Source organism: Opisthocomus hoazin, chromosome W (genome assembly GCF_030867145.1).
Source record: "Opisthocomus hoazin isolate bOpiHoa1 chromosome W, bOpiHoa1.hap1, whole genome shotgun sequence".
Classification (NCBI taxonomy): domain Eukaryota; kingdom Metazoa; phylum Chordata; class Aves; order Opisthocomiformes; family Opisthocomidae; genus Opisthocomus; species Opisthocomus hoazin.
Window position 1 is genome coordinate 30,191,972 of NC_134453.1, and position 25,264 is coordinate 30,217,235.

At 45.7% G+C, this 25,264-nt stretch overlaps 1 pseudogene; it reads left to right on the top strand.

Annotated features, from left to right (window-relative positions):
- LOC142365481 (SWI/SNF-related matrix-associated actin-dependent regulator of chromatin subfamily A member 2-like) overlaps window positions 1–25,264 on the top strand; it is a 146,909-nt pseudogene that overhangs the window by 15,110 nt on the left and 106,535 nt on the right.

Consider the following 25,264-nt stretch of genomic DNA (forward strand, 5'->3'; position numbering starts at 1 on the left):
TGCATACACCCCATAAAGCTTAAGAGGATCGTCATCATTTCCATCTTAAATACCGATCTGTGTTACAGCAAAAATAGCGGATTGAATAGATCTCACTTATGGCATTGATTCTTTTACAACAAATGCACAATGGTGTTAAGGTACGATTCAGATAAATGTGTTGGTTACCACTAAAATAAATCAAATGCCTTTTACGAAATATACAATGTGCAATAATATACCCACAACTGCGCTTACAGACTAAACATACAGACAACTGCAGCCTAGTGAGGCCTGATACACCACTCCTTACAGTCTCAAACAAATCACTTGCCATCAAACAGCGTGTTATTATTCAAAATGTCTTCCGATGCTTCAGCAGGCACTTCAGGGTCTTTTGTGGTTGCCTGTTGCTTGTCCAGCGCCGGCTTAACGCACTTCGCTGGGAACCATTTAGGTCCTATATCTGTGGAAAGACAAGCATACCCATGCCCCCACATTAATAGTTCCCATGGGCCTGTCCAAGCTCCTGATTGCAGATCCCGTGCCAGCACCTTTGCCTGAGTCTGTATAGCAGCACTCTGTAAAGACAGAAAATGAGTTAGGATAGGAGGCGATTCTCGAGATGCCGGAAGCGTGAGGTGGTTCCAGGTGAACACGGCTTTGTGCAAACGGTCGTGTACCCAGATGTTAGTTCCTGGGAACTTTCTATCCCGATCAGGCAGCTATTTGCACAAGGTTCTCTGTTCTGCTTGTGTCCAATCCATAGTCATATCACACGCCAGGTCAGCCGATGAGGTTGCTGATGACGCGCTGTCCATGCGCTGGCTGGCAGTACACAACCGCTGTTTTTTAACTCCTGATCATGTATTCGGCTCCTTCAGCACATCCACAAGTCCTGTTTATTTCAGGATTTTTCTCTTCTGTTTGTTACAGCAATCTGCTTTTGTCCCGTTCCTCTACATCTCCCCCTTTATTATTTAATGAATCTAAAACAAGTGCTACACTGACACTCATAAGCATCACTATTGGCATTATGGTCCAGTAACAGCCCCACTACAGTGCAACACTGAAAACAAACATAAGAACACAAACGCTAATAAAAAGACATATAGAGGTGAAGTGCATACCATAACCTGTCGGGTGTAAAGAAGGGTTAAATTAGCCTGAGAATGGTACATATTAATGGCAAATCTGTTACCTAACATATGGGTGTAGATTGATTTATTTGCATCCAATGTTATTTCTGTGTGGATGGTGGGACCCAAGCACTGCCTGACCACAACATATCATTATTGCCAATTGGAGAGCATGCATCCCCAGAATCACAGAATCACAGAATCACAGAATCACAGAATCACAGAATCGCAGAATCGTAGGGGTTGGAAGGGACCTCTGTGGGTCATCTAGTCCAACCCTCCTGCCGAAGCAGGGTTGCCTACAGTAGGCTGCACAGGACCTTGTCCAGGTGGGTCTTGAATATCTCCAGAGAAGGAGACTCCACAACCTCCCTGGGCAGCCTGTTCCAGTGCTCCGTCACCCTCAGAGGGAAGAAGTTCTTCCTCATGTTCAGCTGGAACTTCCTGTGCCTCACTTTGTGCCCATTGCCCCTTGTCCTGTCACTGGGCACCACTGAAAAAAGTGTTGCCCTATCCTCCTGACACCCACCCTTGAGATATTTATAAGCATTTATTAGGTCCCCTCTCAGCCTTCTCTTCTTCAGGCTGAACAAGCCCAGCTCCGTCAGACTCTCCTCATAGGAGAGATGCTCCAGTCCCCTCACCATCCTTGTAGCCCTCCGCTGGACTCTCTCCAGTAGCTCTTCATCTTTCTTGAACTGGGGAGCCCAGAACTGGACACAGTACTCCAGATGGGGCCTCACTAGGGCAGAGTAGAGGGGAAGGAGAACCTCCCTCGACCTGCTGGCCACACTCTTCTTGATGCACCGAGGATCCCATTGGCTTTCTTGGCAGCCAGGGCACACTGCTGGCTCATGGTTAACCTGTCGTCCACCAGGACACCCAGGTCCCTCTCCACACAGCTGCTCTCCAGCAAGTGCGCCCCAAGCCTGTACTGATGCATGGGGTTGTTCCTCCCCAGGTGCAGGACCCTGCACTTGCCCTTGTTGAACCTCATCAGGTTCCTCTCTGCCCAACTTTCCAGCCTGTCCAGGTCACGCTGAATGGCAGCACAGCCTTCTGGTGTATCTACCACTCCTCCCAGTTTGGTGTCATCAGCAAACTTGCTGAGGGTACACTCTAACTTTTCATCCAGGTCGTTGATGAAGAAGTTAAACAAGACTGGGCCCAGTACTGACCCCTGGGGGACACCACGAGTTACCAGCCTCCAACTAGACTCAGCGCCGCTGACGACAACCCTCTGAGTTCTACCATTCAGCCATTTCTCAATGCACCTCACCGACCACTCATCCAGCCCACACTTCCTGAGCTTCCCTAGGAGGATGTTATGGGAGACTGTGTCAACAGCCTTGCTGAAGTTGAGGTAGACAACATCCACAGCTCTCCCCTCATCTACCCAGCCAGTCATGCCATCGTAGAAAGCTATCAGATTGGTCAGGCATGATTTCCCCTTGGTGAATCCATGCTGACTACTCCTGATAACCTTCTTTTCTTCCACTTGCTTGATGATGGCCTCCAGGATAAGCTGCTCCATCACCTTTCCCGGGATGGAGGTGAGGCTGACCGGCCTGTAGTTCCCTGGGTCCTCCTTCTTGCCCTTTTTGAAGATTGGAGTGACATTGGCCTTTCTCCAGTCCTCGGGCACCTCTCCTGTCCTTCAGGACCTCTCAAAGATGATGGAGAGTGGCTCAGCAATGACATCCGCCAGCTCCCTCAGCACTCGTGGGTGCATTCCATCGGGGCCCATGGATTTGTGGGCGTCCAGATCGCTTAAGCAATCCCTCACACAGTCCTCCTCGACCAAGGGAAAGTCATTATCTCTGTAGGCTTGTTCTCTTACCTCCGGGGCCTGGGATTCCTGAGGGCCTGCCTTGGCACTGAAGACTGAAGCAAAGAAGGCATTCAGTAACTCTGCCTTCTCTGCATCCTCCGTCACCAGGACACCCGCCTCATTCAGCAGCGGCCCCGCATTGTCCCTAGCCTTCCTTTTGCTGCTGATGTAGCTGAAGAAGCCCTTCTTGTTGTTTTTGACATCCCTTGCCAGCTTCAATTCCAGGTGGGCTTTGGCCTTCCTCGTGGCATCCCTGCACGCTCTGACCACATTCCTGTACTCTTCCCAAGTGGCCTGTCCCTCTTTCCACATTCCATGGACCTTTCTCTTCCACCTGAGCTCCGCTAGAAGCTCCTTGTTCAGCCATGCAGGTCTCCTGCCTCCTTTGCTCGATTTCTTTCTCAGGGGGGTGCACCGCTCCTGAGCATGGAGGAAGTGACGTTTAAAGAGCGACCAGCACTCTTGGACCCCCCTGCCTTCGAGAGCCCTGGCCCACGGGATTCCTCCCAATAGCTCCTTGAAGAGGACAAAGTTAGCCCTCCTGAGGTCCAAGGTTTTGATCCTGCTTATCGCCCTGCTTCCTCCACGCAGGATCCTGAACTCCACCATTTCATGGTCACTGCAGCCGAGTCTACCTCCGACCTTCACATCCTCCACCAGTCCCTCCTTGTTTGTTAATACAAGGTCCAGCAGAGCGCCTTTCCTTGTTGGTTCCTCCACCACTTGCATCAGAAAGTTATCATCGATGCTCTGTAGGAACCTCCTGGATTGCGCCTGCCTAGCTGTGTGGTCTTCCCAGCTGATGTCAGGGTGGTTGAAGTCCCCCATGAGAACCAGGGCCTGTGACTGTGAGGCTGCTTGCAGCTGCCTGTAGAAGGCCTCATCATCCTCCTCCTCCTGGTCAGGTGGCCTGTAGTACACACCCACCGTAATGTCACCCATATGAGGCTGTCCCTTACTTCTAACCCACAAGCTCTCAACTCGTTCCTCATTTGCCCCCAGGCCAAGCTCAATGCATTCCAGTTGCTCCCTCGCATATAGAGCAACTCCCCCACCTCTCCTTGTTGGCCTGTCTTTCCTAAACAGTCTGTAGCCATCCATGACAGCATGCCAGTCATGTGAGTTGTCCCACCACGTTTCTGTGTTGGTGACCAAGTCGTAGCCGTCCTGCTGTACAATGCCTTCCAGCTCCTCCTGTTTATTGCCCATGCTACGTGTGTTGGTATAGACACACTTGAGCTGGGCTGTCAGTCTCACCCCTGACCCTGGCACGCCAAGCCTGGGCTCATCCCTTGTGAGGTGGTCTATGACCCCTCCCCTGCATGCCAGGCGTCGAAATAATGCTGTATGAATGACATGAGCTCAGTAAATTTGCACTTTGATTATAGATATACTCATCACACATACAAATATCGATAACATTCAGTATTGGGTATCCATATTAATCACCGAGGTTAAGATCAATGTACCTAGAATCATGACTCATTAGCAATATAGGATAAAATTAATGTACATAAAAGCATAAATCTGCGAACATCACCACATCTATTCCCTGTTGCATCAAATGCTTCCAAAGTCCTGATAGATCAGAGTCGAAATGCAACAGTCTGAAGTCAAAAACTGGAAATAATACCTGCAGAACTCACCAAACCAAACACACAAAAGCATTTACTTAGTCCAGACAAATCCGTTAGATCACAGAAACCAAATAAATCCATCAGATCACAGAAATACAAACACTATGACAAAAAACACATAAAACCACACATTTATAGTCGCGACCACACACACACAGGCACATCAAGTTTTCAACATAAATCCAGATATTGCAAAGACTTATGAACAGACAAGGCCTTTCAATAATATTCTACATTTAACAGACAAATTCCCAAGCCTCGGTTTCAGGAAGAATACTCTCTTTTCAATTCTGTTTTAGGATGGGTACTTTCCCTTCTCCCCAGGGATATAGCCCAATGCTGTGAAGCTTTCACTATGACTAACAGGCAGGCAACAAGAAATAATACTGGAAGAATGCCTTTACCTTATTAATGATCCCTGCTCAGAACTTTTTGGTCCAGGGATCGGAGGTTCTCCCCGAGAATCCCTCGGTGCCGGCTGGAGGTCCTGCGATCCCTCGGACCATTGATGTTCAAGAGCAGGGTCCTACTGGGGTACCCAAAATCTGTTACCAGAAAGCAGCAAAATAATTCACTCTCCAAAACTTAACCCCGGAGCCCTAGAAAGCAGGCACTCTCGAGAACTCATTAGCATACATTAATATCATAATCAGCTAGAGCGTTTTGCAGCGATAAGGATTCTCTAGTTAATACCACAAAGTCATCTTTAGCTAGCAGCAAGTAAATAGCATCAGGATCACGTCCTGTCAATTGCTGACAATGGTTCTGACCTTGTGCCATTAAGGACACTGTCATGTCTGCCTTTGTAGTTAATGTTTCCATGGGCGTATGAGACAAAAAGATCCATTCCAGAGTCTTCAACTCCTGCGCATTAGCACACCACCGACCTACAAGAGCATAAGGCTGGAAAAAAAAACAACCCATAAATTATATACAAATCTATTGGTAACTTGACATTGATTCTGGAGGCAAAGGAAGCTGCAATTTTATCCAAAACTTTCTGCAAGACAGTTTTCGCTTCTGGTGTCGATCTTTGGGAAGATAGCAAATCTGAGTCCCTTTTAACAAGGTAAATAGAGGGGACAACTGTTCAGTCGTGACGCCCAAAAGGGGTTGTACCCAATTAATTGTTCCTAATAATTTTTGTAGATCATGAAGAGTGGTGACCTGGTCAACAATATGCAATGGTTGTGGGAACACTCATGAAGTAAAAAGTTTCCATCCTAGATACTTCCAGGGCTGCTCTGTCTGCACCTTTTCCGAGGCTATCTGTAACCTGTAGATCTTTAATGAGGATTCTAATTTAGCGAAAGCAGTGAGCAGCACATTTTGTGTTTCAGCAGCAAGGAGGATGTCGTCCATATAGCGATATAAGTAAATCGGTTTAAAAGATTGCTGCACTTCTTTTAGTGCTGCATCCACGAGTATCTGGCAAATCGTGCGGCTATTCATCATGCCTCAGGGCAGAACTGACGTGCGGAAAGCAGACTCCACAATCTGTAAGATTGTAAAGTAGGTATGTTTATTTGGCGCCGGGCAGCACGAGGGATAGTCCCACCAAAGTCGTGCGCGCCGAGCAGCAACTTGTCTCTTCAATTTACACAATCAAATATTACATATACATTAGATTTCTCAATACGCCTATACATATGCATCTATCCTCATTGCATATCAAAATCAGTTCCGAGAAATAATTTCCATATTATAATTAGTTCCAAGAAGTAATTTCCATAGACTCCTCCCAGCTGCACTTGCGCAGTGCCTCCTGGTGGTGGTCGTTGGGGGTCCCAAGATGAAGGCCAGTCCTCTTCATCACAGTGTTTGCTGATTGACCTTTGTTTCTGCTCAAATTCAGTTCTCTCCTGGCTCCCATCCATACAGCAGGGTCGGTCTTGACCGGTTCTAGGCGACTCCCAGCCCCTATCAGGAACTAACCCCTTTGTATGGAGATGCAGGACTCTCTGCTTCAGTTAATTTAGACAATAGATAGGCACTATCAATTCTCTTTAAATGCACCGCAACTATTAGATAATGCTACTTCTACTAAAACGCCTTTTAACCCCTTCCTTCAGTCCCCCCTTTCCAAAAAGGTTAGTAAATTCTTTTACTACTCTTAATTCTATTATAGTACATCATTATTCAGCATCTTCTCAAAATACTTATTGGACTCCAGCTTTCGTCGTAATTGGTTCTTTTTCCATTCACTATAAGAATTTCCCGTACTCTTGCAACACCAAAGGCTAAACCTCTCGGGCTTTAGCCATCCTGGTCAGGAATGCTTCCGGCCAACCTGAAAAGGTATCGGTTAATACCAATAGATATCGGTACCCCCCTTTTCTTGGGAGTTCCGTGAAATCAATCTGCCATTGCTGCCCAGGCCCATTACCTTTTCCAATCTGACCCATTTCTGGTTTAGAGTTATTTTTCGGATTAGTCTGGAGGCAAAGATCGCACTGCTGAGTCACCTGTCTCACCGTGGTGTATAAATTTCTGGCCACAATCTCTCTAATTAAATGTTTATACAGAGCCTCTGTCCCCCAATGCCTTTTCCTATGTTCTTCCCTTACCAGATGCCATATCAGACAGGAGGGAATGATTAGTTTTCCCTGTGGGGTTTGAGCCCACCCCTCCTCATTATATGACCCTTCTAAATCTGTGATAAGTTTCTGATCTTCCTTAGTGTATTCTGGCTTACCTTCTAGGGAGATTTGTCCGTCAGGGATTAAAGCCCCTTCAGTTTTCACCTCTGTTTTGGCCACCTGTTTTGCCTCTCTGTCCGCCAGCTCGTTTCCTTTTTCCAATTCTGAGCTCCCTTTCTGGTGCGCCTTAATATGCATGATTGCCACTTCCTCGGGGAGTTGAACTGCCTCCAGTAGTTTCAAAATTTCTTCTGCATGTTTGATGTTTTTCCCTTGAGAGTTCAATAATCCTCTTTCCTTCCAGATCGCTCCATGCGCATGCACAACTCTGAAAGCATACTTCGAGTCTGTGTATATGTTCACAACTTTGCCTTGGGCCAATTCCAAGGCATGGGTTAAAGCAATTATCTCTGCCCTTTGCGCAGAGGTGTTTATGGGCAAAGGTCTTGTCTCTATGATTTCTTGACTGGTGGTAATAGCGTACCCCGCGTGTCTCTTACCACTCAGGACATAGGTGCTTCCATCTGTGAACCAGTTTTCTCCGTTTTCCGTAGGGCTGTCTCTCAGATCCAGGCGACTCGCATAGGTTGCTTCAATGGTCTCCAAGCAGTCATGATGCACCGGTTCTCCTGTGTTTCCACTGAGAAAGGAAGCTGGGTTGACAATGTTAGTAATTATAATCTCTACATCATCCTGTTCTACCAGTATGGCCTGATATCTCAGGAATCTTTGTGGAGAAAGCCAGTGTCCTCCTTTTGCTTCCAACACTGCGGATACCGTGTGGGACACCAAGACAGTCATTTTCTGGCCCAAGGTAAATTTTTGGGCTTCCTGTATATTTAATATTACAGCTGCAACCGTTCGCAGACATTCAGGCCAACCCTTCGCAGTTGCATCCAGTTGCTTGGAGAGATAAGAAACTGCTCGTCGGTATGGACCCAGATCTTGTGCTAGTATCCCCAGAGCAATCCCCTGCTTCTCGTGAGAGTAAAAGAAAAACGGCTTACTCACATCTGGGAGCCCTAAGGCAGGGGCCGACATCAGAGCCTTTTTCAGTAGTTCAAAGGCTTGCATGGTCTCCTTGTTCCATTTAAGGTGATTTTGTCCAGTAGCTGTTAGTGCATATAGTGGTTTAACAAGTAGTCCATAATTATAAATCCACAGCCGGCACCACCCGGTCATTCCCAAGAAAGTCCGTAACTCTTTCACTGTCTGAGGTCTCCGAGTTTGGCATATTGCCTCCTTATGAGCCTGTCCCAAAGTTCTTTGTCCAGCACTAATCTCATAGCTCAAGTAAATCACCTCGTGCTGCATTATCTGGGCCTTCTTTTTAGATAGCCGGTACCCTTGGAGCCCCAAGAAATTTAATAGACTCACCGTCCAAGTGATACAACCGTCTTCTGTTTTGGTGGCAATCAGGATGTCATCCACATACTGTAGTAATTTCCCTTCTTCAGACGGGATTTCCCAGGACTCCAAGTCTTTTGCAAGTTGATTGCCGAAGATGGTAGGGCTGTTCTTAAATCCTTGTGGCAGCACCGTCCAAGTGAGTTGAGTCTTTCCACCACTTTTGGGGTTCTCCCATTCAAATGCGAATAATTTCTGACTGGCTTCATGGAGAGGGAGGCAAAAGAAGGCATCTTTCAAATCTAAAACATTAAACCAGGTTAATTCGGGAGCCAATACGGTCAACAAAGTATATGGGTTTGCTACTACTGGGTAGAGGTCCTCTGTTATTTTGTTTATGGCTTGCAGATCCTGGACCATCCGGTACGACCCGTCAGATTTACGGACAGGTAGTATAGGGGTGTTAAAATCCGACTCGCACTCTTTCAATAATCCTAATCTTTAAATAAGTTTCCACACGAATCGTTTCTTACAATTCGTTATAGTTTCCTCCCAATCTTTCTCCCACACGTCCCAAATTTCCGGAATCAAATTTTCCCTTCTGCACACCAGCTTCACTACCTCAATTTCTTGGTGAGTTCTTTCCCAACTATAAAACTGTGGGGTCTGGGGAAGGCACTTAGGACCCTGCGCTCCTCGCCTCCTAGATGCACAGTACCACTTTTTATCACAAGATTTACACTTCAACAGGACCCAAGCTTGGTGCCAATTCTTATATAATCTAGGAGCTAGCCCACATGCGAAGCAGGGAATTATTCCTGCTTGCCCACCAACCCCAGAACTTATAAGGATTTCTGGAGGTTGTTCCCAATCTAAGGCTACCTTCTACCTTGCGGGAGTCACGTATGCCCCTTTCAAATAAAATCTTTCTTCTCCCCTTTGTATCCAATCCCCCCCCTCATTTAGCGACTCCCAAGGTTCGAGCCCAAACCACCTAAGGAGTGATTTCCTTTACCACTTTAATAATCAACCAGTTCCCGTTCCCTGTCACTTAGGAGAGTGGTTAGGCACTACCGCAGCCCAAGTTGCATGTTACAAGATTTACAAGCTTTATAATTATTCCAAGTGCTTTGTCCGTCTCTGGCCGTGCTCCTCGCGGAGTTACGGAACCGCAGATCGGGACTCCCACTCATTTCACAGCAATGCTGTGTCTCAACCACACATACACACGTGCAAAAACTTTTAACATAAAATCCCCGGGCATTCAAACTGCAACTTTATCAGTTCAGTTAGCATTCATACAAAAACCACCCAAACGCAGTTGCGCAGAGGTCCGCTTACCCTTCTTCTGTTTATTATATAACAATCATTAGCAGGTCCGTCCTGGCTCCCGACACTGGGATGCAGCGGTAACCTCGGGTTTGCTCGATCTACCCTCAAGATCGCTAGCGACCGCTCTATCGGTCAGCAAACCCCCCCTTCCTTACCAGGGCACCCTTTCCCCACGGGGACTATGCTGCACACCAGACGTCTCAGTGCGATTTACCAGCAGCCTCGGCCACGCATACGACTTAAAGGTCCTTCCCTATAAAACATACCATTTATATCCGTGGCTTCAGGAGGTTGTTGTCTGCTCTCCGGGTGAGTGGCCGGCAGCAGAGGCTCCTCCGAGGAAAGTGCCCGGGGCGCGCCTAGGAGCGTCCGCTCCTCAGTCGCTCCCACGGTCGAGTAGAGATCCTCCTGGCTGGCTTGCCAAAACTGATGTGCGGAAAGCAGACTCAACAATCTGTAAGACTGTAAAGTAGGTATGTTTATTCGGCGCCGGGCAGCATGGGGGGTAGTCCCACCAAAGTCGTGTGCGCCGAGCAGCAACGTGTCTCTTCAATTTATACAATCAAATCACAGAATCACAGAATCACAGAATGGTAGGGGTTGGAAGGGACCTCTGTGGGTCATCTAGTCCAACCCCCCTGCCGAAGCAGGGTCACCTACAGCAGGCTGCACAGGATCTTGTCCAGGCGGGTCTTGAATATCTCCAGAGAAGGAGACTCCACAACCTCCCTGGGCAGCCTGTGCCAGTGCTCCGTCACCCTCAGAGGGAAGAAGTTCTTCCTCATGTTCAGACGGAACTTCCTGTGCCTCAGTTTGTGCCCATTGCCCCTTGTCCTGTCACTGGGCACCACTGAAAAGAGCTTGGCCCCATCCTCCTGACACCCACTCTTGAGATATTTATAAGCATTTATTAGGTCCCCTCTCAGCCTTCTCTCCTTCAGGCTGAACAAGCCCATCTCCCTCAGCCTCTCCTCGTAGGAGAGATGCTCCAGTCCCCTCACCATCCTTGTAGCCCTCCGCTGGACTCTCTCCAGTATCTCCCCTTCAGTAGGGGGGAGTTGTGGTGCCGTGTGCAGGGGGAAGGTAGAAGGCGACACCGGCTGAGGAGAAGGCTCGGGGTCGGTAGCACTCGCAGCAGCAGCTTTTGCTTTTTTATCCGCCCGCAGCTGAGCTAGTGAGTCTTTAACCAATCGCCATGTCTTCAGAGACTGGGTTGCAACCTGATCCCCTTTAGAAGCAGCCTCAAACAGTTTTTTTCCTGCTTCCTCCCATGTCTCTACATCAAAGGCAGTTTTAGCAGTAGCAGGCAGCTCATTACGCTTACAGCATAGCAAAAGCATGCGCGCAGCTCGTTCTTCATACTTAATGCTGCGCTTTTTGAGTATACACATTAGTATATTCAGGATAGACCTTTCTTCTACAGAAATTTGCGTGCCCGTGTTCCCAACGGCTCACCTCTCCAGGTGTCGAAACTGCCGGCCGGCTACGGACTCTCCTTGTCCGTCCAACAGCTTCGTTGGGCTCTGCCGTCACCGCTCACCGTCCGCGGTCGATGCCTCAGTGAGATTTCCTCACGTCGGGGTCACCATTTGTGGCAGCACGCCACAATAAGTTATGACAGTCACATAGCAAGCAAAAGCAAGCAGAAGCAGAAGCAGCAGCAGAAGCACTTTAATGGTTAATCATAATATTTTTATATCCCCTTGTCCCCCACCCCCAGAGTCTCATTGGTGAGGGTCTTTTGGCATGTAGCTCCTTTGTTCTTCTGATTGGTCATCATGCGCCCGTTCACACGACCTTCACGCTTATCAAAGCATTGGATTTTCCCATCCTGTTTCTTTGTTCCTTTCCTCCTGTTTTTAAGCCACAGGTGCACAAAATAATTAGCTCATAGATATGGCTCTATTCCATCAAGACCGTCAAGGCCGCCCGCGGCCCAGCCGATTCCCACATCTGCCTATGAATGTGAAGCAGTGAATGAATTCCTTATTTTGCTTTGCTTGCGCATGCAGCTTTTGCTTTACCTGTTAAGCTTCCTTTACCTCAACGCACAAGTTTTCTCACTTTTGTCCTTCCAATGCTCTCCCCCATCCTATTGTTGGGGAAGTGAGTGAGCAGCTGTGTGGTGCTTAGCTGCCTACTGGGGTTAACCCACAACACAAGCCAATCTTTGTGTTGGTGCAGGTAGCCATAGGAGAGCTTCACTAATCACACAGGCAACACGCAGTTTATATAGGCAATGGAACATTTGACTAACACATATACATGTGCACATGCACACACACTGAAGAGGAGAGATGTATTATACTGAATCAAAGACTGACAATGACCAAGAACAATGTTAGGCATAGCGTTTCCTAACTATAAGTTAGGAAATGAAAGTACAAATTGCATTTCTGCACACCACGCATCTCCCCAAGTGTATAAGCTAGGTGGCAGCACAGTTAGAAAGGGTTAAAATAAAAAAAAAAAAAGAAATAGCATGTACTTCTGTACATTAAAGAGAATGAAGCCTTACTATAGAAAGGTTCTCCAAGTAGCCCTTGGTGTAGTTTGCATGTTCTAAATACACTTGAAAACAAGGGCACAGACAGTCAACATTACTAAGGTGCAACAAGATAACATGCATCACTAAGCCGTGGTAGCTGTCTATGTGCAAGCTCTTAGTCCAAGGGAAAAACAAAGTAATGCAATTTTTTAAGAGACTCCTGAATAATCCCTTTAGGCGGCTGGGCCTTGGGAGAGCAGGTATTCAAACTACAGAGATAAGGAGGCTGCAGGATAATCTGAAGACCCCGCCATCACCGAGAGACGCCGACAAACATGTGTGAAGGACATTATCATATACTAATGAGTTTTTGGTAAAACTATGATAAGCATTTCTTGGAAATGTAATGAATGTATATGTTAACATAGCATAAATACCTAGTAAGTGTGTCCTTTCGGTGCACACGTTTGGAGGAGAGATCCCAACTGGGCTCCCCAGTTCAAGAAAGATGAGGAGATACTGGAGAGAGTCCAGCGGAGGGCTACGAGGATGGTGAGGGGACTGGAGCATCTCTCCTACGAGGAAAGGCTGAGGGAGCTGGGCTTGTTCAGCCTGAAGAAGAGAAGGCTGCGAGGGGACCTAATAAATGCTTACAAATATCTCAAGAGTGGGTGTCAGGAGGATGGGGCTAGTCTCTTTTCAGTGGTGCCCAGCGACAGGACAAGGGGCAATGGGCACAAAATGAAGCACAGGAAGTTCCAGCTGAACATGAGGAAGAACTTCTTCCCTCTGAGGGTGACGGAGCACTGGAACAGGCTGCCCAGGGAGGTTGTGGAGTCTCCTTCTCTGGAGATATTCAAGACCCGCCTGGACAAGGTCCTGTGCAGCCTGCTGTAGGTGACCCTGCTTCAGCAGGGGAGTTGAACTAGATGACCTACTGAGGACCCTTCCAACCCCTAACATTCTGTGAGTCTGTGATCCCCTGCGTGCCCAGCGCTGTAATAAAGAATACCTACTTAATAGCCTTCCAACTATTGAGTCTTCAACTCCGGCTTTTCATGGCATCAGGAGGAACAAGCTCCGTCAAGGGAGGCATCAGAGTCAACTAAGCCTATACCAAATATCTGCTCAGCACTGATGAGAGCATATCTGGAGTACTGTGTCCAGTTCTAGGCTTCCAACCGCAAGAAAGAAGTGGACATACTAGAGTGAGTCCAATAAAGGACCACTAAGATAATTAAGAGATTGGAGAATCTGACATAAGGAAGAGGCTGAGAGAGCTGGGATTGTTTAGCCTGGAGAAGAGAAGGCTCGGGGGGGGCATCTTATCAATGTGTCTAAATACCTGATGGGAGGAAGTAAAGAAAATGGAGCCAGACCCTTCTCAGTGACAGGACAACAGGCAATGGGCACAAACGGTATCTTACAGGAAATTCCATTTAAACATAAGAAAAAAACCCCTTTTTTTTTGCTGTGAGGGTGGTCAAACACTAGGACAGGTTGCCCGGAGAGTTGTGGAGTCTCTGTCCTTGGAGATATTAAAAACCCAACTGGTCATGGCCCTGAGGAACTTGCTCTAGTGTATCCTGTTTGGAGGGGGGTGGAGGGGTGGGTTGTTGGACTAGACAATCTCCGGAGGTCCCTTCCAACCTCAACTATTCTGTGATTCCTTAAAAGAGTCTAATTTTCATATCACTCCAAACAATTCAACAAAACAATTAACTATCTTAATTAAGATAACAGTATTTTTGCATGCATAACACACCTCTCATCTTAAGCAGAATAACTGTCAGATCCTGATATAATTTCTGTGGCTTAATGAGTTGTCTTGGGTTACTGAAAGGTTTTGTCATCTGTAATTCTTTATTTCAGGCTTTCAAAATGCTTAATTATTTTTAATAAAATTTAAGCAAAACCTTTGTGAATATCTGCCAGAATCTTTCCATATTAAAAGAAATTCCTTCAGTAGTCGTTAAATCTATTGTGTTGAAAGCAGTTAAAACTGTGAAATAACAAAGCTAATGCATTTTCTATATTCACTGTGATACAGGTTTGATTTATACTATTACTTCACATGTTCATACAATTCTTTCCAGTGTGACATATATTAAAAGCAATGTTACTGCTCCCTGTCATTCAGTTACAAACATGCCTTTTTTGTAGGATTGGAACCTCTCTGAAAATGCATTCTAGGAATGCTCCCAAAGAGGGTACTGAAGACGTCATCAGTTAAAACTTAGCTTAATATGTGATATGTTGCATTAGCATTATTTGTCGTATACTTCTCACAATTTTCACTTGCATTTTTTTACTGGACTTCATTAAAAATTATGCATGCTTTCTCTTCTAGCCCTGCACATTTCTGGGTTTAGAGAAAAATATGATAAAATTGAAGGAAAAAATATTGTTGAGCAATTCAAGAGGATAGTAAATGCACACACATTGAGAGGAAGAGAGAGAGTTTCACTAGTTCAGAATCCAAATATTTTGGACTTCTTGTATTCTCTTGCAGGATTTTTGGGGCAGCTTTTAAGAGTTTGCTTAATGAAGGCTTTTTATGCATGTGATATTTTCATTGCCATTAGGGTTTGATTTGAAGATCCGGTAGGAAAAACCTAACAGTACAATGTATACTGTTAAGCAGGTATTCTTTATTGCGGCGCAGGGCACACGGGGGATTTCTCCTCCAAACGTGCACACAGGCCACCCTGTTGCTTCAGGTTAAATACAATCACACATGTAAATATTCATTATATTTCTAGGAACTAATTAGCATATCTTTCACGCATGTCTGTTAGCATCTTTGGGTGGTCTTCGGGGGTCCCAAGATGAAGGCCCATCCTCTGCATCATGCTGTTCACTGATTGACATTTGTTTCTGCGCAAACTCAGTTCTAGGATCACGTATATCATGTCCTTCAGGTTGTTTGGCTCTAGTCTTGTTGCTCTCTTGGTGCCTCCTTATCTCTGTAGCTTGGCGCATTTGCCCTCCCAAGGCCGAGCTGTCTGGAGTAGAATTATTTAGGAGTCTCTTCTATCCCACAATTATCCCAATTATTTGCTGAGAACCAAGACCACTTTTGTTTCACTTAATTATTTTGTCTAACCACTAAGTGATAGCTTGTGCCCATGTCCTTCCACTACATTCCTTAATGAGAAAACAGGGATTAGTGTAACAGTTACATCGTTAGATCACTATGCATGCAGAAATACAAGTTACAGTACTAAAGACTACTAAAAAATAGAAAATATTAAGGCTTCTTTGTTATAGTTTCACATTTCTTACAATCCCCTCTATCAGGTTGGTGTGGGGTTTTTTTAACTCTCAAATTTCTTCTATTCCCCTCCACTTCTTATTTTCATTTCTTCCCATACACACGCATTCAAGTATATGCACATCCACAAAATATGTAATGAGGCTTTTTTAAAAAAAGAACATCTAGCTTTTTCCAAATATTGAATGTGTGAAATATTGGTGGGGAGGGGAACCAACAGTTCCAGAGCTTATGCCACCAGAACACTGTGTCAGAACACTATCACTTTTCCAACTTCTTTACTTATTGCATGTTTGAATTACAAATTACATGAGTACTTAGTGAGAGCTGAAGTGGTAATCATATTTTTTTCCTGAAGTGTAGAAATCTTACCAATGGAGGGGAAACGGGGTGTATGTATATAGATACAGGCTTCTTTTGATTATTTTGAAAATCAAAGCATGCAGAAAGTTAATTTTGAGGTACTATATACTGCATTCTACTCCACCTCCATTTTTGTGAGTACGAAACATTTATTGTCATGTCAAACCCTTAACTGTAGGCTTACAATATACTGTAACACAGATTCAGTAAATGTTTTAAGGTTTTTATGTGGGAACCAAAGTAAAGTTTGTAGCTTTCATTTACCTGTCCTGTTATGAAATTTAAAATGCCATGTACTTTCAAAATAGTTGCTGCATTTGGAGAGAGGAACTGAGCATTATGGAGCCTGATCATGTTAAAAATGGGCACCATAGCTCTTCACCATTTGTGTTTTCAGCTGAATCCTAGAGATTTGGTTTATTTTGCCAACGAATGTTTTTGATTTTGTGAAAGAACTTTTTGTCAAAAAGATGGATCTTCACCAGACCCACTTCTTAGGGAAGTCTGCTGCCTCCCTGGGGCCCGGGTTAAAGATGTTACGAGAAAACTATCTGCCTGGTACGGCCCTTGGATTATTATCTGTTGTTGCTTTTTCATGTAGGCAGCGACGAAGTTGCAATAAGAAGTCCAAGGGCAATCAAAAGAGACTTCAGGGTCTTGAGACGACTGATTAAGGGATCAGGAGCACAAATAGTGTTTTCCTCTATCCTTCCAGTTGCAGGGAATGTTGTTGGAAGAAACAGGAAGACCCAGCTGATCAATACCTGGCTCCGTGACTGGTGTCACCGCCACAATTTTGGGATTTTTGGTCATGGGTCAGTCTACACGACACCAGGCCTGTTGGTGACAGATGGGGTACACCTTTCTCAAAGGGGGAAAAGGATCTTTGCACAAGAGTTAGCAGGGCTCATTGAAAGAGCTTTAAACTAGATTTGAAGGGGAAAGGGATAAAACCGGGCTCGCTAGGGATAAGCTATGGGATGGCACGCCAATGTTTGCAGGACAGTGTGCTAGCGAGGTCCTTCGGTCTGCTCCACAATGTGCTGAGTACACTGGAGCACATCTGAAATGTCTCTATACTAATGCACGCAGCACGAGGAATAAACAAGAGGAGCTAGAAGCTTTGGCCCAGTCCCAGAGCTACGACATCATTGGCACAAGCAAAACCTGGTGGGATGAGCCCTGTGACTGGTGTGCCATGATGGATGGTTATAGGCTCTTCAGGAGGGATAGGCAGGGCAGGCGAGGCAGGGGTGGGGGGTGGTGTGTGGCGCTGTATATAAGGGAGGGGTTGGATTGTATGGCACTTGCAGTTGGCGCAGCCGCTGTTGAGAGCCTCTGGGTAAGGATTAAAGGGAAAGCAAATACAGCGGATGTTGTTGTGGAAGTCCACTATCGACCACTCAGCCAGGATGATGACATCAGTGACAAGGAATTAAGGGATATCTCTAGATCAGCTGCCCTTGTCTTTATGGGTGATTTTAACTTCCCAGACGCCAACTGGGAATATCATACAGCAGACACAAACAGGTCCAGGAAATTCCTGAAGCACGTTGAAGACAGCTTCTTGGTGCAGATGCTAAGGGAGCAGACTAGGAAAGGTGCCCTCCTAGATTTGTTGTTTGTAAACAGAGAGGGACTCATGGGTGAAGTGGTGATTGGTGGCTGTCTTGGTCACAGTGAGAACATGAAGATGGATTTTGTCCTTCTTCTATTTTTTTCAGGGTATCCTGAGGGACAGAAGCAGCTCCTTTAATCCACCAGACCCCCAGGAATTTAACTTCCTGTGCAGGTCCCTGACACTTTGAGTCTGGAATTTCCAGTCCTAACTCAAGCAGTGTTGTCCGGATCTTTTCCATGGTGTCTTTTACACTCTCTTGATCCTCTTCCCCCTATCAGGATATCATCAATGTACTGGTATACTGTACATCCAGGAGAAACAGGGATCTCTGCTAAAACCTTAGCCAAAGCATTGTGAGCGATGGTGGGGGAATGTTTATACCCCTGTGGAAGTCAGTTAAAAGTATATTGGATGCCTTTCCAAGTGAATGCAAACTGTGCTTTGTCCTGCTCGTGGAGGGGAGTCATGAAAAACATGTCTTTAACATCTAAGGCAGCCGTCCAGGAATGGGCAGCTCCTTGTATTATTGTCACCACTTCAGCAATATTCAGAACTGCAGCAGTTAGGGGTGCAATATTGGCATTTAGGCGTCAATAATCTACTGTGAAACGCCATTGTCCAGTGGGTTTCTTTACTGGTCACACCGGTGAATTATAAGGTGAATGAGTCCTTCCAGTGATACCTCTTTTTTCCAATTCTACTACCACCCCGCCAATACCGGTAAGTGCCGCTGCTGGCAACGGGTGCTGCCGAACATTAGTGATTTTAGAGGGGGGTAACAGTATGGAGGTTTCTAGCAGACTCAATGCCACTGTGCCTAACCCTTTTTCATGTCCTGCAAAGCTCCACACATTTCCATCGGGGCGTTTCCACACTCGCCCGCGCAGCAAATCAAATCCTAAAAGATTAGTGTGTGCAGCACCCACTAACACTTCTTTCCTGGTCATTCTCTGTTCTCCTGGTAACCAGAGGGCAATTTTTGCAGTGGGGCATGTTTTTATCACACCATCAATCCCCATAAATTTGACTTTGCGTTGGGTGGGTTTTATGCCCAAAAGTTGTGCTGTTTTATTAGTGATAACTGACATTTGGGCCCCGGTATCGATGAGAAATTCGGTTAATATTTTTCGGGGTCCAGTGGGAAGGGCAATAATAGGTTCGTTGACTTTACCAGGGAGCCATTGAATTGCTAGTATCAGGGTGGCTCACTGCCCTCCCCGGGGATGGGAGTTTTTTTGCTGGGACTCTGACAAATCAATCAAGTTAGATTCTGGTGCAGAAGGCACAACACTGTCATAACCGGGAGATTCTCCAGTTGGATGCTTTACCCCAACCGAATTATTTTTTCTAGTTAAGGATTGGACCAGTGCATGGAGATCTTCCGCAGGGACACTGTGCGGGAGCTGTCGAGGTACCCCCATGTCCAGGGCTTTACGCCACAACTCATTTCGCTCCTTATCAGGTTGAAATCTCCCGTCAGATTTAAGGTTGTGAGTATGCATTCGATCAGATTTGGAGTTTTTTATGTGGACCTGGAGAATCCTTCGGGTAGGATCGGGGGGCTTTTCACTAGTTAGGGTAGCCCAGCCCATTTGGCACCCGTATTTGTCTATTTCCTGTACATATCCATTCCAGGTGGGTATATGGTTACGCCGACCCCAACCGCGGTTAGGCTTATCACGAATCTCCCGTATGCGGTTTAGAGTTTCGACCATAAATGGCTTAAGGCAATCGGGGAGACCACGGATGAGAGGGGCTTTTCGTACTGCTGCAGACAGGTCAGAGTAACCCTTAGCTCTAATCTCTAGTGGCTCTCCCCTTTCCTGCGGATCCATACCGCCTGCCCAGTAGGCTGCTTGAGCGGTTAGGGAATAGCAATGATCTCCCGGCATAGTGGTTGAAAACACTCCAGGTCCCCAGGTGTCTCCCGCTTCATCCTCACTGAACATAATTCTATCTCCGCCCTCAGCAGAAACTCGCTACACATATTCAACAGCTGACTTGCTTGGCCACCTCGAGTACTTCTCTCTTATTCTATCCAACTCTGTTGGTGTCCATGGCACAGTACGTGTAGTGGTATGGATCTCATCATCATCATCAACAGCAATTTCAGTTTTAATTAGAGGTCGCAAGGGAATCACTTGGGATTTAAAAGTCCCTTCGACTTCACTGACCTCCTCTTCATCACTGTTACACCAAAAATCTTCAGTCTGTGTTCCTGAACTCGGGCAACACATTAACCTACAAATCTGCTGGACCGGGGCAGAAGGCTGCATTTTATCTAAAAGTCCATTCATCTTTTCCAACAACATCCTAAGTTGCTGAGCCTCACCCCTGAGTCTAGCATTTCGATATTCTAAATTTCTATTTTCCCCCAAGAGCTCATCAACTTGGCTTGTAAGTTTACTAACCTGAGTTTCTAATTTTTCTCCTGTCTCCTTCTGGAAAGGTAATGCTGATTTTGGCACCTCATTTCCTGATTTTAAAGCTGCCTGTTCTACGGCAGAGACCAGAGTAGGAGCAGGGGCTTCTGCCGAGTCTCAGCATCCGTGAAAGGACGGGAACGATTCTCACACGCATTGGTAAGATACACAGTCGGATACTTTTATTCCCCTGCTTCTGTGGTTATATACATTTGCCATATCTATACACACGATTATGCTTGCATCGGATAGGCTACAGACATAAATCACACACTGTTCACACGCCCCACATTCCCTTATAATTGGTAACTATGCACTAACGCCAATAGCAACAGACTGCCTCCACGTCCTTGAACACATCTTGTTTTTGCTATCAATGGCTATTCTTAGCTGCCTTTTCCAGCAGCCTATTAAATCATGCTGTTTTGCTTAAGCGGCCTAGTCGTGCTAATTCTCAAGCTACATCGACCCCAACAGGTTTCCTTAGCTTTTTTTTGTGCACAAGATAAACAGGCGCCTAACACCGCACAAATCGCTCCTTTACCTTTACCTGTTCGGAGCTTTTGTGAAACCTGACACTGTTCAGTACTTTCTACTACTTTCTCTTTGTCCTTCCAAAACTTCTGGGCCCACTCCTTCCCGGTTTGGGAAGGGGCAAAACCGTATTTTTGCAGCAGTCTATCCATGGCAATCCTGTCCGTGACGCCAATTTTCTGTTGCGTTAATTTGGCAGAAAATAAACCTCCTTGCGTTCTAACTCTCCTCACTGAAATGGGAGGCTAGGTGCGGCTAGGTTTAAATTCTGAGTGATATCCAATTTGCCACTACCATTCCAGTCGCGTTTAATATGTATATTAAACTACGACGATTCTGGATACACTAATAGCGGTCTGCACCTTCAGTCCAGTCGTGCTCATGAACTAGCATGGCCGCTCTCTAGGGTCTGGTCGCATTCAGTGAGAAACTGTGACAACTGGCTACTTAAACAGTGCAGTTTTATTTGTGTAACAGGTATATAGGTTTTTTGAAATGCCGGTGATAGTGACTGTCTGCAAGAAAGCACGTGCATATATGATGTTATCAGGTATAAAACGCATGAAAAGTTTATAAATAATACAGCCTGGCTATAAACATTAGGGAGTAACTCTCTAGAGAGATTTCTAAGACTCCCGAGAAAAGCGCTTAATCTAAGTCTCACTCAAGGCGTCCCAAGGGTGGGAGAAGCAAGGCTCAGCCCGACGGTCGATCCCAGTTGTCAGAGGCAGCCTGAGGTGGAGTTTCCCTTGACTTGCTCACGGTGTTATCTTCTTCTCCGAAAATCCCCTATTTCCCTGGCTATTTTTATATCCTTTCTACATTTAAGGCGGAGTTTGAGTGACTGTAGTCATACATACCTTTTATCATGATTGGTGTAAAATTCTCTCGCTTCACGTTTAAAGGTATAGTTTACAAAAAATCGAGGGCGCAGACTCAAAGTGGAGTGGTCACACCTCGGAGGCAGGTAGCCTTCAGGATGGAGGTGTGTTTTGGTATTAAAATGATATTAAAACAAGCAAAGTTCACAAAAGGATAGCACTTTGGCAAGGTTTTGAAAACCTGTTGGCTCAGGGGGCCAGATGAGCTGCTTATCAGTTCTAGAGGACCATTTCTTCCCGCTTTATCATCATGGAGCATGGCCACAGAGTCTCCACTCCGCTCCATCCTCTATGGTACGTTGCAGGGAGTTGCTGTGTTAGTGGATTCCTCGCATGCCTGCTGCAGCTGTGTCCCATCCTCAGAGCTCCTTTTGATTTTATGCTTTTCTTCAGTGGGTGAACAATGCTACGTTTTCCATATAAACTTTAATTTTCAGATGTAAAACCTTAATTTTACTAATAATTCCACAGGGGGTGATGAACTCCCAGCCAACTCTGAAGTTGTTTGAGACTTGCTGCTCCAGCTGGATGCACATAAGTCTATGGGGCCCAGTGGGATTCATCCCAGGGTACTGAAAGAGCTGGCTGATGTTATCACGGGACCTCTCTCCATTATTTTTCAATGGTCTTGGGAGTCTGGAGAGGTCCCAGTCAACTGGGAGCTGGCAAATGTTGTCCCAGTTTTCAAGAAGGGTAAGAAGGAAGACCCTAGTAACTACATGCCTGTCAGTCTCACTTCAGTGCCTAGTAAAATTACGGAGAAGGTTATTCTGGGAGTTACTGAGAAACTCTTGAGAGACAATGCAGTCATTGGTCATAGCCAACATGGGTTCACGAGGAGAAAGTCCTGCTTAACTAACTTAATTTCCTTTTATGGCAAGGTCATCCACCTAGTTGACCAAGGGAAGCCAGTAGGTGTGGGTTTTTTGGATTTTAGCAAAGCTTTTGATACTGCCTCTCACAGTATCCTTCTGGACAAAACATCCAGCATAAAGCTAGACAAGTCCATAATACATCGGGTGAACAATCGGCTGACGGGTCAGGCTCAAAGAGTTATAGTAAATGGGGTTACATCAGGCTGGTGGCCAGTCACCGGTAGGGTTCCCCAGGGCTCAATTTTAGGGCCAGTGCTCCTTAACGTTTTTATAAATGATCTGGACACAGGAGTCGAATGTACATTAAGTAAGTTTGCCGATGATACTAAACTAGGAGGAGCTGTGGACTCCCTTGAGGGTAGAGAGGCCTTACAGAGAGATCTGGATAGACTAGAGAGCTGGGCAATCACCAACCGTATGAAGTTTAACAAGAGCAAGTGCTGGGTTCTGCACCTGGGATGGGGTAATGCTTGTTATACATACAAATTGGGGGATGATGGGCTGGAGAGCAGCCCCACAGAAAGAGATCTGGGGCTTTGAGTTGATGGCAAGTTAAATATGAGGCAACAGTGTGCCCTGGCATCCAAAAGGGCCAACAGTGTCCTGGGGTGCATCTAACACAGCATAGCTAGCAGGTCGAGGGAGGTGATTGTCCCACTCTACACTGCACTGGTGCGGCCCCACCTCAAGTACTGTGTGCAGTTTTGGGCACCTCACTATAAGAAGGACATCAGACTATTAGAATGTGTCCAGAGGAGGGCGACCAAGATGGTGAAAGGCCTTGAGGGCAAGGCTTATGAGGAGTGGCTGAGGTCACTTGGTTTGTTCAGCTTAGAGAAGAGAAGGCTGAGGGGTGACCTCATCGCAGTCTACAACTTTCCTTAAGGGGGCAGCGATGACCAGTGATAGGACACAAGGAAATGGAATGAAGCGGTGTCAGGGGAAGTTCAGACTGGACATTAGGAAAAGGTTCCTCACTGAGAGGGTGGTTGGTCACTGGAACAGGCTCCCCAGGGAAGTGGTCACAGTACCAAGCCTGACAGAGTTCAAGGAGTGTCTGGACGATGCTCTTAGTCATATGGTTTAGTTTTAGGTAGTTCTGTGAGAAGCAGGGAGTTGGACTCGATGATCCTTATGGGTCCCTTCCAACTCAAGATATTCTATGATTCTATGATTCACATCTCATTTTGTGAGTTGACAGTGGTCTACAGAAATATGGACTGAGCAGGCTTTGTTTCTAGGATTTCTTTTTTTTTCAGGATTGTTTTCCTTCCTTCTGCTTTGACAGTAAAGACCTTACAGTGTCGAATGCTATTACTGGGAGAGTGCTGTAGAGCAACAGAAGGGAAATGAGTGTGTTTCAACTGAAAAACAAACTGACAACTAACTGTGCTTGTGACCCTGAAAAAAACCACGGACCAAAATTTCCTGCTTGCATGTTTGCTCACTTCCTCAGCCTCAATATATGAAAATGATAAGAAGTCCTAATTGTCTCTTTGATTAAGTCTATTTTGTGTTACTTCTGAATCGATGAGCAGCTAGGCACTTTCAAAGTTTTAGTTTTCATTTGAGCGGTTCACACTCCTTTTGAGAGAGAGAGCTATCAGTGCAACAGTGGCTCAGTGCAAATGGTTGCCGCTCTTTGGACATTTGCTTTGTATTTTTCTAATGCCTTTCTCTGTTTAAATAGGAAGAAGATGAAGTTCCTGATGATGAGACTCTGAATCAGATGATTGCTCGGCGTGAAGAGGAGTTTGATCTCTTCATGGTAAGGACATTGTGATGATAAGTAGTATATCTTCTCCAGTCTTAACACTTTTGTTTTGCTAAAGGTGTTATCCTTCTGTGATTCAAATGCTGGATTATTACTGTGGGAGGGAAAGGCTTCATTTACTCACATTGTTCATCTGGAAAAAAGAATCTAAACAGAAGAACAGCATCCTCACCTGACAAACGAAATGCAGAAATCCCTGCTGAGTGGTACAGTGGAACACTGTCCATCCAGAGGAGGAGTCGTAGGTGGTTTGATAGATTTAGTGCAAAACTGATGATCACTGCTTGTCATGCTAATCCTACAGCATCTTTTTTTTGATGACGCCACGCTTCTTGTACTCACGTGTTATAACATTAGCTAGGGCAAGTACAGGTATTTAACAAAATAACAAGATTATGTCAAAGGCTCAGTTAGCTGTGTCTCTGCTACTAAAACTTTTGAACAGTTCTCAAAGCACGCCTAGATGACAGTGGTTCAAATGCCAGCAATCTATCAGTATTAGTACATCCCTTGTTGTTAGCATTGATGGAATAATTACGAAAACATCAGCGTAGGCAATTGGCCTTTTGGCGAGTATCCAACGTGGGGATTGCTGGGGGACCTATCAAAATCAGTCCCTTATATCGATACAGCCACAGGAGCACACCTAAATAAATGTTGAAGGGAAACTGCTGTCGCCTATATTTCTGCGCTGCTGGGAGCAGGTTGATCTGTTCTCTAAAGTGAAACAACACAGGTACTCTCACATATGCATAAACATGCAAGTATATCAGGAAGTATCCATGGAGTCAGTTGTTAATAGGAACCCCAGATATTACATTCTCACACCATCTCATTCTATAAAATATAGTCTTTGTACAGCTATGCAAGTTACAAAACTTCAGGTGGACAGCTGGCAAAGGCCATGTTCCCTTATGTGGCAGTGCATTATGCTGTTATCGAAAGTGCCAGTCTAGCCCTTTAGGTGTTAAGCTTTATTTAAGGAGTTAATTTTTTCTCAGACAGCATTAAAGACTTGATGCACTGGCAGTGAATGCTTGCAGGGATCGTTATCATTTTAAAATTTCCCTCAGTATAGTTCAGATGTGAGGAGACTGGCAGGCCACAAATCAAGAGATGATAATTTG